The sequence below is a fragment of the Symphalangus syndactylus genome, chromosome 10, assembly GCF_028878055.3.
Source record: "Symphalangus syndactylus isolate Jambi chromosome 10, NHGRI_mSymSyn1-v2.1_pri, whole genome shotgun sequence".
Taxonomy (NCBI): Eukaryota; Metazoa; Chordata; class Mammalia; order Primates; family Hylobatidae; genus Symphalangus; species Symphalangus syndactylus.
Genome location: NC_072432.2, coordinates 93,990,856 through 94,005,700, shown reverse-complemented (window position 1 = coordinate 94,005,700; position 14,845 = coordinate 93,990,856). Strand labels below are relative to the sequence as shown.

The window sequence follows — 14,845 nt, the reverse complement described above, 5'->3', positions numbered from 1 at the left end:
AGGAATGGGAATAGGAAACAGTTTGAGGAATCCCAGGGGCTTTGGGTTGGATCACCAACTATAGTGGCCAGAAAACTACAGAAGTAGAAATTAAAGTCAATAATTCACTTGAGCATACACTGAGGCATATTAGATAATCAAACTAAATGAATAGGAAGCTAGATATATAAGATTTAGGAGATAGGAGAGGAATAAAGATAGAAACATTTTAATCAAACTGATGGCATTTACAGATTGGACTGACTGTGTGAATGCAAGTAAAGAAGAGAAGCATAGTACTGTGTGAGGCACCGTGTGAGGCACATGTAAGTATGACATGAGTCTGTACCCTTAATCAATCATAATCTTATTTGAAAAAATCATAGGCAGAGACAATATGGCTTTCAAGAGTTGACATCTGTGGTAGATCTTCTTAGGGCTGTTAATTTAATTTCTTTATATATTATAGATAATGTCTTTACCTATTTCTAGACCTCTGCCCTCCACCCCTTTGTGTGACAAAAGTCAGCATCTTTTCTTCTCAAATGAAGAAGCATCATAAATATCATACCAATTTTCAGGATACATAGTTTTAGGCCAAAGATCTGCAGATATATGATGCTGTGAGATCTCTGAATATCCCATGGGTTTTCAAGTTACTTCAAATTAGTTATAAAATTCTCATAGATAATGAATTTGAAAAATTATGAATAAAACAAAACTCAAACAAGATCTTATGCCTTTGAAGACAGGGTAACATTTACTAAGTCAAACAAATAGTCATAGGCTGTTAATAGTCCAGAAGAGTTGAGATTTGCTGTTAAAAGGATTAACTTTTAAATGGTTCACAATACCCCTCCATTTTTTAAATAGAAATTTTATAACAATTATAACCCTTCGGTTTGAAGGAGACAAAAACTCTTTAGGCCAATCTCCAATGCTCCCATCACCCCTATAAGGAGTCAAGCAATTTTTGGCTGAATCATAATTGTAGGAAACTCAAAATTTCCTGCAGTCACACTTTCCATATCAAAGTGATAGAAAATTCTTTCTTTCAGAGGGATGGTGTGTCCTTTCCTTTCCCTGGCAGATGAGTCTGCACTTCAGAGCCCTTTTCTGCTTTCTATTTTTTCTATTTGCCTTTACTTTCTTTTCATCACAGTCAGTCGGATAGGAATTAAACATGTAGAAGAATAACGGCTGGTAATATAGCTCACTATAACCCTGTCCTAAGCACTTTACATGTATTTACTATATTAATCCTCACCACAACTCTATTAGATTGATATTCATTTACAAATAAAAAATGAGGCACAGATATGCTAAGAAATTTTCCCAAGGTCATTGAGTTAGTAGGTAGTGGATGCAGAATTTAAACCTTAGCAAACTGGCCCTAGAATTCAAGCATACAACACTATGATACACTCCTTTTTTTTTTTTTTTTTGGAGACAGAGTCTCACTCTGTCACCCAGGCTGGAATGCAGTGGCACAATCTGTAAGCTCTGCCTCCCAGGTTCATGTGATTCTCCTGCCTCAGCCTCCCATGTAGCTGGGACTATAGGCGCCCGCCACGACGCCTGGCTAATTTTTTTTTGTATTTTTATTATAGATGGGGGTTCACAGGGTGGATCACGAGGTCAGGAGATCGATGCCATGCTTCTTAAGGTAGAGTACTAGTGCTGTCTTTGAAACTCACTCCCCTACACTAAACTATCTAAAGCCCTGCCTCACAATAGCTAAGGCTACTTGTGGCAGTCATTTATGGGCTAGGCTTCAAAAGCCCTGGAGCGATTGCCTTTCAGGACACAGAAAATATATGATGTGGCTTATAGTCTCCATCCTAGAAACTGATGAAATTCTATTAATCTCCCCTCCACTAATTTGATTTGGTGTGTTCCTTTCATGGAAGACACCAGCTCATCATAAATCTGACAGGCCTTGTGCTCATGCTGCATTCCTTTTATTATTATTGTATTACAGGATTTCAGTAACTCGGATTTAAGATTACAGAGATAACTGCCAGAAAAATTTACAGCAAGCTGCGATCTCCACATTTTTATGGCTTGGCTTCTCGCACAGTTTCTTTTAAAAATCTTAACATTTATCCCTTGACTTCAGTTAAAAATACAATGTGTACTCTTTTTATCTGTAAGAACTGCTTGTTTTCTAGGATAACTAAAGCAATTCTTGTTTTTATTTTTTTTCTTTGTTTTTATACCTTCAGCATGGAATTGGGAAATATTCTTAATAGAAACATTTCCTAGGTTAGTCAATAACAATTAAACATGACTCTTAATTTGTTGGTATTTCAATATGCATCATTAAAAATACACTTTGAGGATATGCAATGTCACCTCAAATAAAATTCAAGTATAATCTGGATCCTTGTAATGTAACTCCTAATTAGTTTTGAGAAAAGGCAAAGCTTGTTCATTATTATGCTAGGAGAACATCTAGTTTTTTAAAAGGACAAAGATAATTATTAATTATATGCTTAGAATTTTATTTTTAGGCAAGAAGTACGAGGTGCAAGGTAATTATCTAAATTAATTAATTTCAAATTATAAATGATAAGAAAAACTAGGCTTTTTTCATATGCCACTCAGAGTATTAAGTGGCTTATTTGTATTACCTCATTAAAATGTCCCAACAGGCTTGTAAGATAATTAAATGTTCTAAAGCAGTACAAAATACAATACATTGTCTTATATTTCTGGAATACAAACAGTTTACACTGTATCATGTGTTAAATTCTTACCTACCATACACTTTGCTTTGAATTTATCTATTTTGATCCTGAACCTATCTTTTCTGCTCATGTAAATGCTTTTACATTTAATTTGCCCAAAGTTTATCTTTTAACAAAGCAGAGATCATCTGTTTTAAGCTTACTATATAGTATAATGCTATTTATTACTGAATTTGTTATATATGTTTATTATACTGTTAGACAGTACCAGATATTTACTTAATTTCTATTATTTCATTTTTAAAAACTCATATAATCCTAATTTTAGATGGCATGGTAATATGTCCAGTTAAAAATTAACATTCCAAAAGCTACTGGTGGCTAAATTGTTATAAAAGCAAATGGGCTCCCTGCCCTCCATACATAGAAGTCAACAGTATGGCACCAGTTTTTGAGAAAAGAACGACTTTGTTGCAAGGCCAACCAGCAAAGATATAGGAAGGATATAAGGTTTTTGCTGCAACCATAAAAGTGTTTAACCTCTATTGGGCCAAATGTTGTTACACAGGCCAAAAATACAGACACACACAGAAAAAAACAAGACCAGACTAGATTGAGCACTCCAGGGGTTACAGCTTTTAAGTATCGATCTTGCCCTTAGTCTTTGGGACACTAACCCAAGGCTGGGACTCGAGTCTGTCCCGGATCTCCCTAGGGTAGGATTTGAACTTGTGGCCCTAGACAAAAATGGGAATCCAACCCACAATCCTAAACGAAAGACAATTTAAGGTGTAAGCACATATTAACAAAGTACTCACCCAAAAGACATCTGATCCAGAAGCAATTCTTTCCTCAAAAGACTAAGTAGTGCTGGAGGAGGACCCCAGTGGAGAAACAGGGACAGCCAACTGAGGCTCTAGACAGACAAACCAATCTTGGTGATGCCACTTGGATGCAAAGAGTCTCAGGACTCCACTGAGGCGCTATAGTGCTTTGGGCAGGCTTTTGTCCCACCTTTGGCACCAGAATTGTTATTCAGCAAATGGGCTCACTTCCCAGTGCACAGAGAAGCCAGTAAAATGGCACTGGCTCTTGACAAAAGAAAGGCTTTATTGCAAAGGCTGCAAGCAAGGCAATAGAAGACGCAGCTCAAATCTGTCTCCCCTATTTGGGATCTAGGTCAAGTTTTAAGAGATCAGCAGAGGGCCAGGGAAAGAATTTAGGAATATTGACTTGAAGGGATCTGATTGGAGGGCTGCAAATTTGACCATTTATTGCAAGGTATGTTGAGGCGGATTTTAACCCTGGATCTTCCTGGCCAATAGACTTCTCACTTCTGAAAGTGTCCCAGTGGTCCGGTTCGGGTTATGTCCCAGTCTTCTTGGTTTTGCAGGGAGAATTGTTGGTTCTGGACGTTGTTGGAGGTCAAAGCTTTTTCTATTGTTCATGCCTGGGCTACATGTCTTGCAGTTTTGGCTCTTTTCTGCCTTCAAGAGAACTTAACATTCTGTTATAAATAAGGAAGGCCCAGTTTGGACTGCTCCTTCAGTTACAATATGACGTTATTTCAACAAGTGAGGTGCAGGAGGTTCTCTTCCGCGTGAGTTTCTGGGAAATTTATTATTTTTCTGGGTGAACAAATGGCTTCTTGTTTGGAGTGTGGATGTCATACCTGGAATTGAAACAACCATTTTGTAACCACGAGGAAGGAAATTGCAAAGTAAAGTGGTGGAGGATAGAATTAGAGGAAACCGATTACCTCACTACTGAATTCCTCCAAACCCAGTGTCAGCCCTGAACTGCCTACCTGCAGAATTCTTGCTATGTGAAAAATAAACCCTAATTAATACAGTATTTTGAGTTTCCATGTATGTTTGAGTTTCTGTAGGCAGAAAAGAGCCAAAACTGCAAGTCATGTAGTCCAGGCTTGCACAATAGAAAAAGCTTTGACCTCTGACAACACCCAGAACCAACAATTCTCCCTGCAAAACCAAAAACACTAGGACAAAATTGTACACTGAATATATAGCAGAAACACATTTATGACACAATTACATTATACAGAGAATGTTGACTAAAAGAAAGACCATTTAAAAATTTGAAGAGTGAAATGCATTTTAATTAATTCAGTAAAAGTACCAGATGTAGAAAATGAACAAATTTATATTAAAATGAATAAAGAAAACATTGTCCTTAAATATAGTAACCAAAAATAGGTGCCATTAAGGTTGTGGTAGCCATAATTTTATACATATTTCACACACACACACACACACACACACACTCTACATGTGTTTATAGGTTGTTATAGAGGTGATCATATTATACACGCTCTTTTAAAAATTTTTGAATACTTTTTTGTTCTCTTCTTCATCACCTCTAAGAAACTAGTGTTAATCATCTTATGTATTCTTCTGATTGTTTCTTTATCCTCATACAGTCACTTATATATTTGTACACATAAATCATTGTTTTGTGAATATGAAATTGTTATATCTATTACTTTATATTTAAAATTTTACACTTGGCAATGGATTATGAAATCTCATCAAATCAGTTTGAAAAATAACAACTCATTCTTTTTACTTCCAGCATAATAATCCGTGGTATAGATAGACATCAATTTATACTATTTCCATCTTTGGAGGACATTCAACTTTTTTTCCCTTAATGATGTTTTTAATAGAAATTTGTATTAAGACAAATATAGATTCATCTGTGGTTATAAAAACTAGTACATAGAAATATCATATCCTCTTTATACAGTTTTCCCAATGAAAATACTTTATAAAACTATAGTCTAGTATTATAGTCAGGATATTAACAAAAAATAACTCATTCAAATTTCCTTTGTTTTACTTGTCCCCATTTATGTGTATACACATGCATGTATGTAGTTATTTCAATAAAATTTTATCGTATATGTAGTTTTGTGCATCCACCACCACCACGATCAAGATACGGAACTGTTCCATCATGACAGGGATCCCTCTTGTCCTTTTATAACCTCATCTACCTCCTCTCATACCTATTCTAGTCTTAAAGCCTTTGAAACTGTGAACCTGTTTCTAGTCTTTTCTAAAATTGTATCTTTTAAAAACTGGTATATAAATGGAATCATATGATGATTCATATGAAACCCTTTAGGATTAGTTGTTTTCATTCAGCATAATTCTCTGGAGATTCATCCAAGTGGTTCCATGTATCAATACTCTGTTTCCTTTAATTGCTGAATAGTATTCAATAGTATTTATGCTCCAGAATTTGTTTAGCCAGTCCCCTGTTTAAAGATATCTTGGCTGAGTCTAGTATTTGGCTATTGAAAGCTTCTATGAATATTCATGTACATGTTTTTGTGTTAACATGAATTTTGGTTTACTTGGAATAAGTGCCCAGGAATGCAATTGCTGGTTCATATGGTAATAACTTGGTTAGTTTTATAAAAGACTGCCAAAATATCTTACAGAGTGGCTGTACCATTTTACACTCTTACCATATTGTAGGCGTGTTCCACTTTTTTGCATAGTCAACAGCATTTGGTATCATCACTAATTTTTATTTTAACCATACTGATAAGTGTGGTTAAGTGATATCTCACTGTGATTTTAATATGCATTTCCCCAATATTGTTGAACATCTTTTCATGTGCTTATTTGCCATCTATGTATCCTCCTCCATGAAATGATCAATGTCTTTGTCCATTTTCTAATTGCATTGTGTTTGTGTTGATCTTTGAAAGTTCCTTAGTTATTCTAGGTACTAGTTCTTTGTCACATATGTGGTATATTAGTCAGTTTGGGTTGTCTTAACAAAATACTACACACTGGGTGGTTTTAATTACAGAAGCTAATTTTATCACAGTTCCTGAGGCTGAGAAATCCAATAGCAAGGTGCAAGCAGCATTAGTGTCTGGCTAGAGCTCTGTCCATGGGCTGTAGACAACCATCTTCTTGTGTTCTCATATAGCACAGATAGAAAAAGCTCTTTTGTGTTTCTTCTTAGGACACTGAACCTACAGGATGAGAACTCATTTAAAAGAGCTTTATGACCTCATTTAATTTTAATTACTTTATTAGAGACCCCCATCTCCAAACACCAAAACCTGATAGTGGGGTTACCATATTCAGTCCGTAACATGTGACTTGTAAATAATTTCCCCCTGTATGAAGGTTGTCTTTATATCCACTTAAAAAAGGCTTTCAGCTGGGCATGGTGCCTCACTCAGGTCATCCCAGGCAGGAGAATCATTTCAACCAGGGAGTCAGAGGTTGCAGTGAGCCAAGATCATGCCAATGTACTACAGCCTGGTGACAGAGTGAGACTCTGTCTCAAAAAAAAAAAAAAAAAAAAAAAAGGCTTTTATAGACCAATTTTTTTTTAACATTTTAATGAGGTATAGTTTATCACATTTTAATGAACTGTGCTTTCTTTGGTTATGTCTAAGAACATTTTGCTTACCTGTAGATTCTGAAAAATTTCCCCTATGTTTTTTTAACAGTTCTATACTTTAAACTTTATGTATGTGTATCATTTTTAATTAAATATTATGTAAGGTATAAGACTTAGATCAAAGTTTATTTTATTTCCCTATGGATAATTGCTTTAACACCATTTATTGAAAATCCTTTTTATATTTTTTTCATATTTGTTAAAAACCAGTTAAGCATATTTTTGTGGGTCTATTTTTGTGTTCTTTTTTTTTTTTCCATAAATGTATGTGTCTATACTTCCACACAATCTTGATTTCTGTATTTATATTATAAGTCTTGAAATTAGGTAAACTGATTCCCCTTTTTTTAATTTTTCTTTTTCAAAATTATTTTGCTATTATAGATCCTTTTTCATTTCATATAAATTTTAGAATAATCTTGTCCATAGCTACAAAAAATTTCTCTTATATTTTGATAGAGTTGTGTTGAAATTATAAATAAATTTGGGAGAACTGATATTTATGTTGCTTTCCAATACATGCCCATGGCATGTCTACTTATTTATATCATTGTTGATTTATTTCATCAGCATTTTGCAATTTTCAGCATAGAGCTCCTGTATGTACCTGATTAACTGTATAACACAGTATCTCATTTCCTTTGGAGCCATTATAAATGGTATTGTGTTTTAATTTTGTTTTCTGTATGAGCATTGTTAGTATTTAGAAACATAATTGATTTTGTGTGTCTTCTGATGATACATTTACTAAAAATAAACCTGGCAGTTTTTTGAGATGATTACTATTTTTAATATAACCTCTGAAAAGTATACACTTTTATTTTTAACAACTTGTTTACAATTAATCTTTTTGAAAGAAGCTTGTCTATATTTAAGGATTAGGAATAAACCTCAGAGTGGTCATGTTGCTTTGGACAAGGTATTTGCAAACCCCAGTCACCTAATAGATGATATTTAGTTAATAAATTTTGCTTTTATTATCATTGCCATTTTAGGTTCATTGATACGTACATGCATTGGGAGGTTCAATTTTCTATAATGTTTTTAAGCAGAAATTTGGTCCTGAATAAAACAAGTCTTTTGAAGAGAAATAGTCACCTTTGTCTACAGACAGTTAAACAAATATCTGGATTTAATTAGCAAAATAGGATTTTGATAAAAACGCATTTTAGCCTTGGTTTTCTAAACTGTATTCTGGATTAGTTAATACTTAATTATTTTTATAATTTTCTGGATCGATATAACCAAAATCTATAAAAGGAAATTAAACATGTCCAACAGATATGTCAACTTGTGATTGGTGGGGTGTTTTGATGCATTGTTCCACTCATTAAAATTTGTTTAGTTGATCAAGTGAGCATCATTTAAAGCTGCTTTTAAATGTGCTTAAATACCTGCACATTTATAGAAAGAAAAACCACAAGACTTAAATATAGAAGCAATTTTACATGAGGTAATTTACAAATGATTAGCAATCTCCCAAAAGGAAATGCATAAAAGTGAGTGCAAACCAACACATGCTAACAAATGAAAATTATCATTTTGGTGATTTTTCTTGGGAGTTAAATTCCAAGCTGTTTTGTGAGTTTTTCCTTTTCTTCCTGAACTAGAAAGATGAAATGAGGGATTGGATTATGTATAGCAGATTTGCAAGAACATTTGTTTTTGGAAATCAAGTTAGGATTTTTCAGAGAGTGTAGAATTGTCATCGAGCAAGGACTCGTAAACTTTGCTTATATTGCTTTCATGGTGTAGCTTTTTTCTGCATCTGAATTTTGCATGTATATGGCATGACTAAGCAAATGTTGGAAATGTTTGAGAATATAGTGAATGTAGGAAATGGAATTGAGTCTCAAAGAATGTGAGCTTCTAGGTCCCTATGACTCACTGAATTTTGTTAAGCAGTTTTCATAAACTGTAAAGTAGCACTTCCATTTTTCTTTCGATTCCAGGCTGACCTCCTTATACTCCATTATTAGTTTCCCTCCAAGGGTGCACGAGTTATTTCCTTCTGCCAGAGGAAAGATTGGCAATGTAAATTTCAACTAAATCTGATAGCCTGCTGTGTAGGTATTATACAAATGCCATAATCATGACATTCCCGAAATTTCTTTCTTATCCTTCTTTTTTATTGAAATACATCAGTTTGCCAGGAACTTCTGCTCACTGGTCTTAAAACATGTTTATTCTTTCTTACCTGTGATAGCATTGCATAGAGATTTACATTGACCTAATAGTCATTCTCAAAACACAGTAATACTTTTATTAATTTTTCCATTACAGAAATAAAAACAACAAAATCAACATGACATTCAGAAGTCTAGGTGGAGACAAAGAAGAAGCAGAGGTTTGCAAAATCATTCTATGTTTCAGTCCATACAATGAAATATGTACATAACTTCTTCTTAGGTGTTAGTCATTTTTTCTAAATTACTTCAGAATTTAGTGATCTTTTAAAATAGGTTCTGCTTGAATGATTCTAGTGACAGGGCTTGCTGCTTAATACCAACCTATTCCACACTATTAGATAAACACCATTACCAGAATTATCCAATTATCTTCTGTTCTTTAGTCCTAGTTCTAACCTTTTTCTGAGAAACAGAACAAGTTTAGTCTTTCTTACATATTAAAGGAATTTACTGTTATGGATATAATTAGTGATTTCTTATCTAGCTTGAACTTCCTCCTTGAAACCTTTTCCATACAGTGTCATCTCTCTTTATTATAGCCATTGTATTACATTTATGCTTGATTTTGCTAGGAGTACCTCTTTTTCATTCAATAATCATTCATTTATCCAATACCTACTATGTGTCAGATACTGGGTTAAACCTTTGGGAAAATTTTTGTTTTACTTTAACAAATATTTATATATTATTTTCTGTGTTCTAGAATTTTTTCAAAGCGACTTACAAATATTAACGCATTTAGATCTCTTATCAAACTCTGTGATTTCAGCATATTATTATACTCATTTTATATATGAGAAAACTAAAATACAAGGAGATTAATTAACCTGCCCTATGGTCACACTATTAGGAAGTGGTGGAAACAGGTTTTTAATACAGAGAGTTTACATTCATAGTTCACCAATGTATGCTATCTTTCATATACTGAGCTTCCTCTCACACAAAGGTCCTTCATGAATGTAGAAGCATATTAGGATCCATAGGAGGCAGCTTACTTGGGAGAAGGCCGAATGAGAGAAGGAAAACCAGTGGGTCCTTGGAAAATTCAGTGATCTCCTAATCAAGCTTCACCTGAAGCACCTGCTCTAGATAAGCCAGTCTGTTACTTTCACCTAAGTTCAATCTTACTAATATAATAAAACTGCAATAATGAAGAACGTATATATATATCACTTTGTTTAGAAATGACTTTAGGAGAACTCCTCATGGTTACAATTCTATACTCCCTGGAATTCTACTTAAGATTGCATTGCCATTTTATCATGCTTAATAGTGTTAATTTTAGCATTTATTAAAGTGCTCAGATTTTTGTGAGGGATGCATTGACAAATGAGACTTTTCCCTTATTCTGTTGCCATATGATTAATTTTTAAAAATCTAGATAATAGTACAAGATTATTTTTGTTAAATTATATATTGGTGTTGGCTATTTAGGATAATGAGTTTATTATATTAGTTATATCTTACAGCTGTGTACCATAAGGTTTTTCACTACCAAATGTTACTTACATGAAATGCTATAATCATGAATATACTTTATTCCAAATATTCATTACTATGAATAAATTTCTTTCTGCATAAACATATATGCAATAGTTTTAAAAATCAAGAGAAAACAATCTCGGCAAAAAATACTTTGGTCAGTCCATTTCATCCGTTTGGAAATATTCTGAATTCTAGACAACTACAGTTGGAGTTACCAGATATAGCAATAGCTTTATAGGTTCGAGAAAGTTGAAGTAGTTCATCAAAATTATGTGAACTTCTTCTGTAATGATATGTGATAATGAGGCTTTGTGCAGATCAATTTTTGATGTGTAAAACACAAATGCCTACCAAGCTTACTTCACAGGATTGAAGTATAATAGAAATCACAGAATGGAGAAGTATTATGTGATTGTACTTTGCAAACAATAAAGTGCTGATTCATGAAAGACAGCATTCTCAAGTTTTAAGTCTTCTACTTCAAAATTAAAGGCACCCTATACAAAATGGATTACTGTTTAATAATATACAATTTAGAAAATTTCAACATAGAAAATTTGATATTAGATTCATACATGTGTATATTTGTAACATGATTATAAAATATTTATCATATATATCTCATATATGTATAAAATAGATGTCTCATACACAAATATAAACTTAAAATATTAATTACGGATACTTTCATTGAATGTTCATGTGCTGTCCCCTGTAGTAAACTCTTTTCATGATGATCTTATTACTTCTCAGGTAAACTCTGAAGGTGATTTTTTTTATCTATCTTCTTTTAATAGATGGAGAATCTAAGAGCCTCAAGAGAATAAGTCAGTTGTTCAAAATCTTAACATTATTAGTTAGTTGACAAACTGAAATCAAGCTCAGGTCTGTTTGACTTCAGCAGCCATTCCTCAACCACTTTGTGCCTCTTCCCTGTTGAAATAAATGCTCTATTATGTAGGAAGCCAGACAGCACTCTGTCTGCTCAGCCATTACTGGAAATCCTGGTAGAGAAAGTCAGTGAGGCCCAGTTTATGATTTATAGAGTAGGGTGGTCTTTTTAATGTCACCTATATAACTGTCTTGAGTAAGAGTTTCCTGAATCAGATATTGAGAGGAGGACTTTAATAGGGCAAAGCCTGCAGCAAAAAGTGGTCAGAAAGTGGAAGAAGTAGAAATAGGAAAACGGAAGTATCTATTACCTAAGCATGGATGCGAATTCAGACAGTACTAGCATTAGCTTAATCTTGCAGAGTGGCCCTGGAATGTGAAACACACATTCAAGTGCATTTCAATTTGAGGCAAGGAAGTAGGATTTTCATATTTGTGCACAAGTAATTTACCATCTAAAGGCTGCCTAGAGACGTAGAGTCAAAGTCACAGGCAAGTGCCAAGCTCAGAAGCAAATCATATAAAAGGGGAGAGGATGGGCTCAAGGAAATATTAAAATTGATTGAAGAGGCAGATCTGGCAAGTAATAAATATCTGCAGTTCTCCAGATGAGCTCATTAGGATGAAGTCTTGTTTTGTAGAGATGAGGCTAGTTTTGAACTTCTGGACTAAAGCAATCCTCCTGCCTCACTGAGGCATAAGCCACCGCCCCTAGCCTATGTCCTCTTAAAATGGACTTGGCTATATTGGTGTCAAAAGTAAAGACATTATATAATCTGCAAATTAAAAAATTGAAAATTTTAGATTTTCTAAACTCTTCCAAACATAATTGAAACTTGAGTTATAAGATTCTCAGAGCTCAAGGAATATTGTTAAACAGATTAAACAGACCATAGCAGAAAAGCATGACATCCCACAACATCACCAGTATCTGGCTTAATGTTTAGACATCAGTACAGTTAAACTTAATATATTACTCAAGGACAGACTTTTCAAAGACTTATATTGGATCTAAAATCGTAGAATAACAGCCAATACCTTTAGACATTTGCCTGTCTCTGGACTGGGTCACATATTTCATTATCTGTCAGGGGAAAAAGTAATCTAAACTTTAAAGCTTTTCTGAGGGTAAAATTCAGACAAATTTCAACTCTTCATGTAATACAGTCACTCATGCATCATCAGTGGATGATGAGATCATTCGGAGAAAGGTTATTGTCAAACAATATTCATGCAGTGCCAAATATAATTTTAAAAAAACATACATGTGTTAAAAGAATTAAATCAAACATGACAAAATATAAACAACTGGTGAATTAAGCTGAAGACAAATAGGTATGTATTGAATTATTCTTTCTGCTGGTTTGATAACTTTTAAAATTAAAAGTTGAGGCAAAAAGCCCTTTCTCTTATACCAGGTAAATTAATTATAAATTTTAAATCTTTGATTTCTTTTAGGTAAAATATTTGCATGACCTGTGACCCTTCATGGACTAAAGGTTATTCAAGTGGTGGCTACAATTTTTTATTATAATAAATTTGCCATAAGCTATTGTCATTTTGACTAGAAAGTATAAATATTTTCATTAGGTAGAAGTTTTTTGTTTGCTTGATTTTTTTTTTTTTTTTTTTTTTTTTTTTTTTTTTTTTTTTTTTTTGAGACGGAGTCTCGCTGTCGCCCAGGCTGGAGTGCAGTGGCGCAATCTGGGCTCACTGCAAGCTCCGCCTCCCGGGTTCACGCCATTCTCCTGCCTCAGCCTCTCCGAGTAGCTGGGACTACAGGCGCCCGCCAACACGCCCGGCTAATTTTTTTTTTTTGTAGTTTTAGTAGAGACGGGGTTTCACCGTGGTCTCGATCTCCGCCCGCCTCGGCCTCCCAAAGTGCTGGGATTACAAGCGTGAGCCACCGCGCCCGGCCGTTTGCTTGATTTTTTAAAGGAAATATTAATCACAATGAAGAATTGGTGCACTGCTTTATACTGTACATTCCTTCTCATTGTTTCTCTTCAGGAAGTTTATGTATTATTAAATTCTGGTATTCTGAGTGACATTCTCCAACTATGCCCCATAGGACTAAAATGCTATGTACGTGATCCTTACACCACTAACCAAGATGTGTTATAACAGGGAAAGTTCTGATACTATGAAAAATTAAATAATAAAATGATTCTACAGCTTTGAACAAATGAAAACACTGTGATTAAGTAAGAATACTGTGTTTTCTGAAAGAAGCATTCTTAGATGTGGCTGATCTTTCAGATACTGCTGTACATTCTTTTTTCTGTGAACTATTTCAAATACAAAATAGCATATAAAAATGAGACAAAATATGCATATCTATTATCTAGCCAATATTTCCATTTGGCATGTTCTTTGCAGATTTAAGGAATAAACTATACAACACAGATACAGTTGAAGCCCCTGTATGAAACTTTTTAGTTCCCCTCCCATTCCTGGTGAATCAGTCCCAAACTATGCAATTACCATTTCTATGTAAATGTTATAATATTTCTGTAATGTTGATAAACAATCTATAGTATTGTTTCATGTATATTTAAATTGTGTTATCAACATGATGTCATAGATATTCTTCCTTTTTCTTTCTCATTATGATATATATTATATGTTAGGTAAATATGTAGAATTGACATATGGCATATGTTATATAAGTGTGTGTATGTATAGATACACATATATATACACACACTTTTCATTGAATCGGCCATACTGTATCGCATCGTGTGATTAGATCAGAAATCATTTATCTATTTTTATTGAAGAATGGTTAGCTAGTTTCTATTTTCTTTATTACAAATCATGTCGCATGTCCATTATTATAGATGTTACCATTTCCACAAATACCTATTTCTTTACAGTATATAGAAAGAAGTCTTGGAATTGCTAGATCAAATGGAATGCAGAGTTTATTTTTATTAAATACCTTAAACTGTTGTCCAAAAGATTGCAATTATTATCTTTCACTATCCAGTCATGAGGTTTTTCCATTTCTTCACCTTACCATTGGTAGAGATGGTCAGATATTTCATTATTTCCACACTGATGAGCACAAAAATGTATCTTATGGAATTTTTTTTGCCTTTCTCTGATTACTATGGAGACTGTTCATTGTTTCTTGGTCACTTGGGCTTTCAATTTAATTAG

At 33.8% G+C, this 14,845-nt stretch overlaps 1 long non-coding RNA gene across 1 annotated transcript in view; it reads left to right on the top strand.

Moving 5' to 3' along the window:
• The first annotated feature begins 233 nt into the window (after positions 1–233).
• LOC134731594 (uncharacterized) overlaps positions 234–14,845 on the top strand; it is a 50,845-nt gene continuing 36,233 nt past the window's right edge. The window contains exons 1-2 of the long non-coding RNA XR_010114009.1: positions 234–305; positions 9,402–9,465. This is a non-coding gene — a long non-coding RNA (uncharacterized lncRNA). The remainder of the gene's footprint in view (positions 306–9,401; positions 9,466–14,845) is intronic.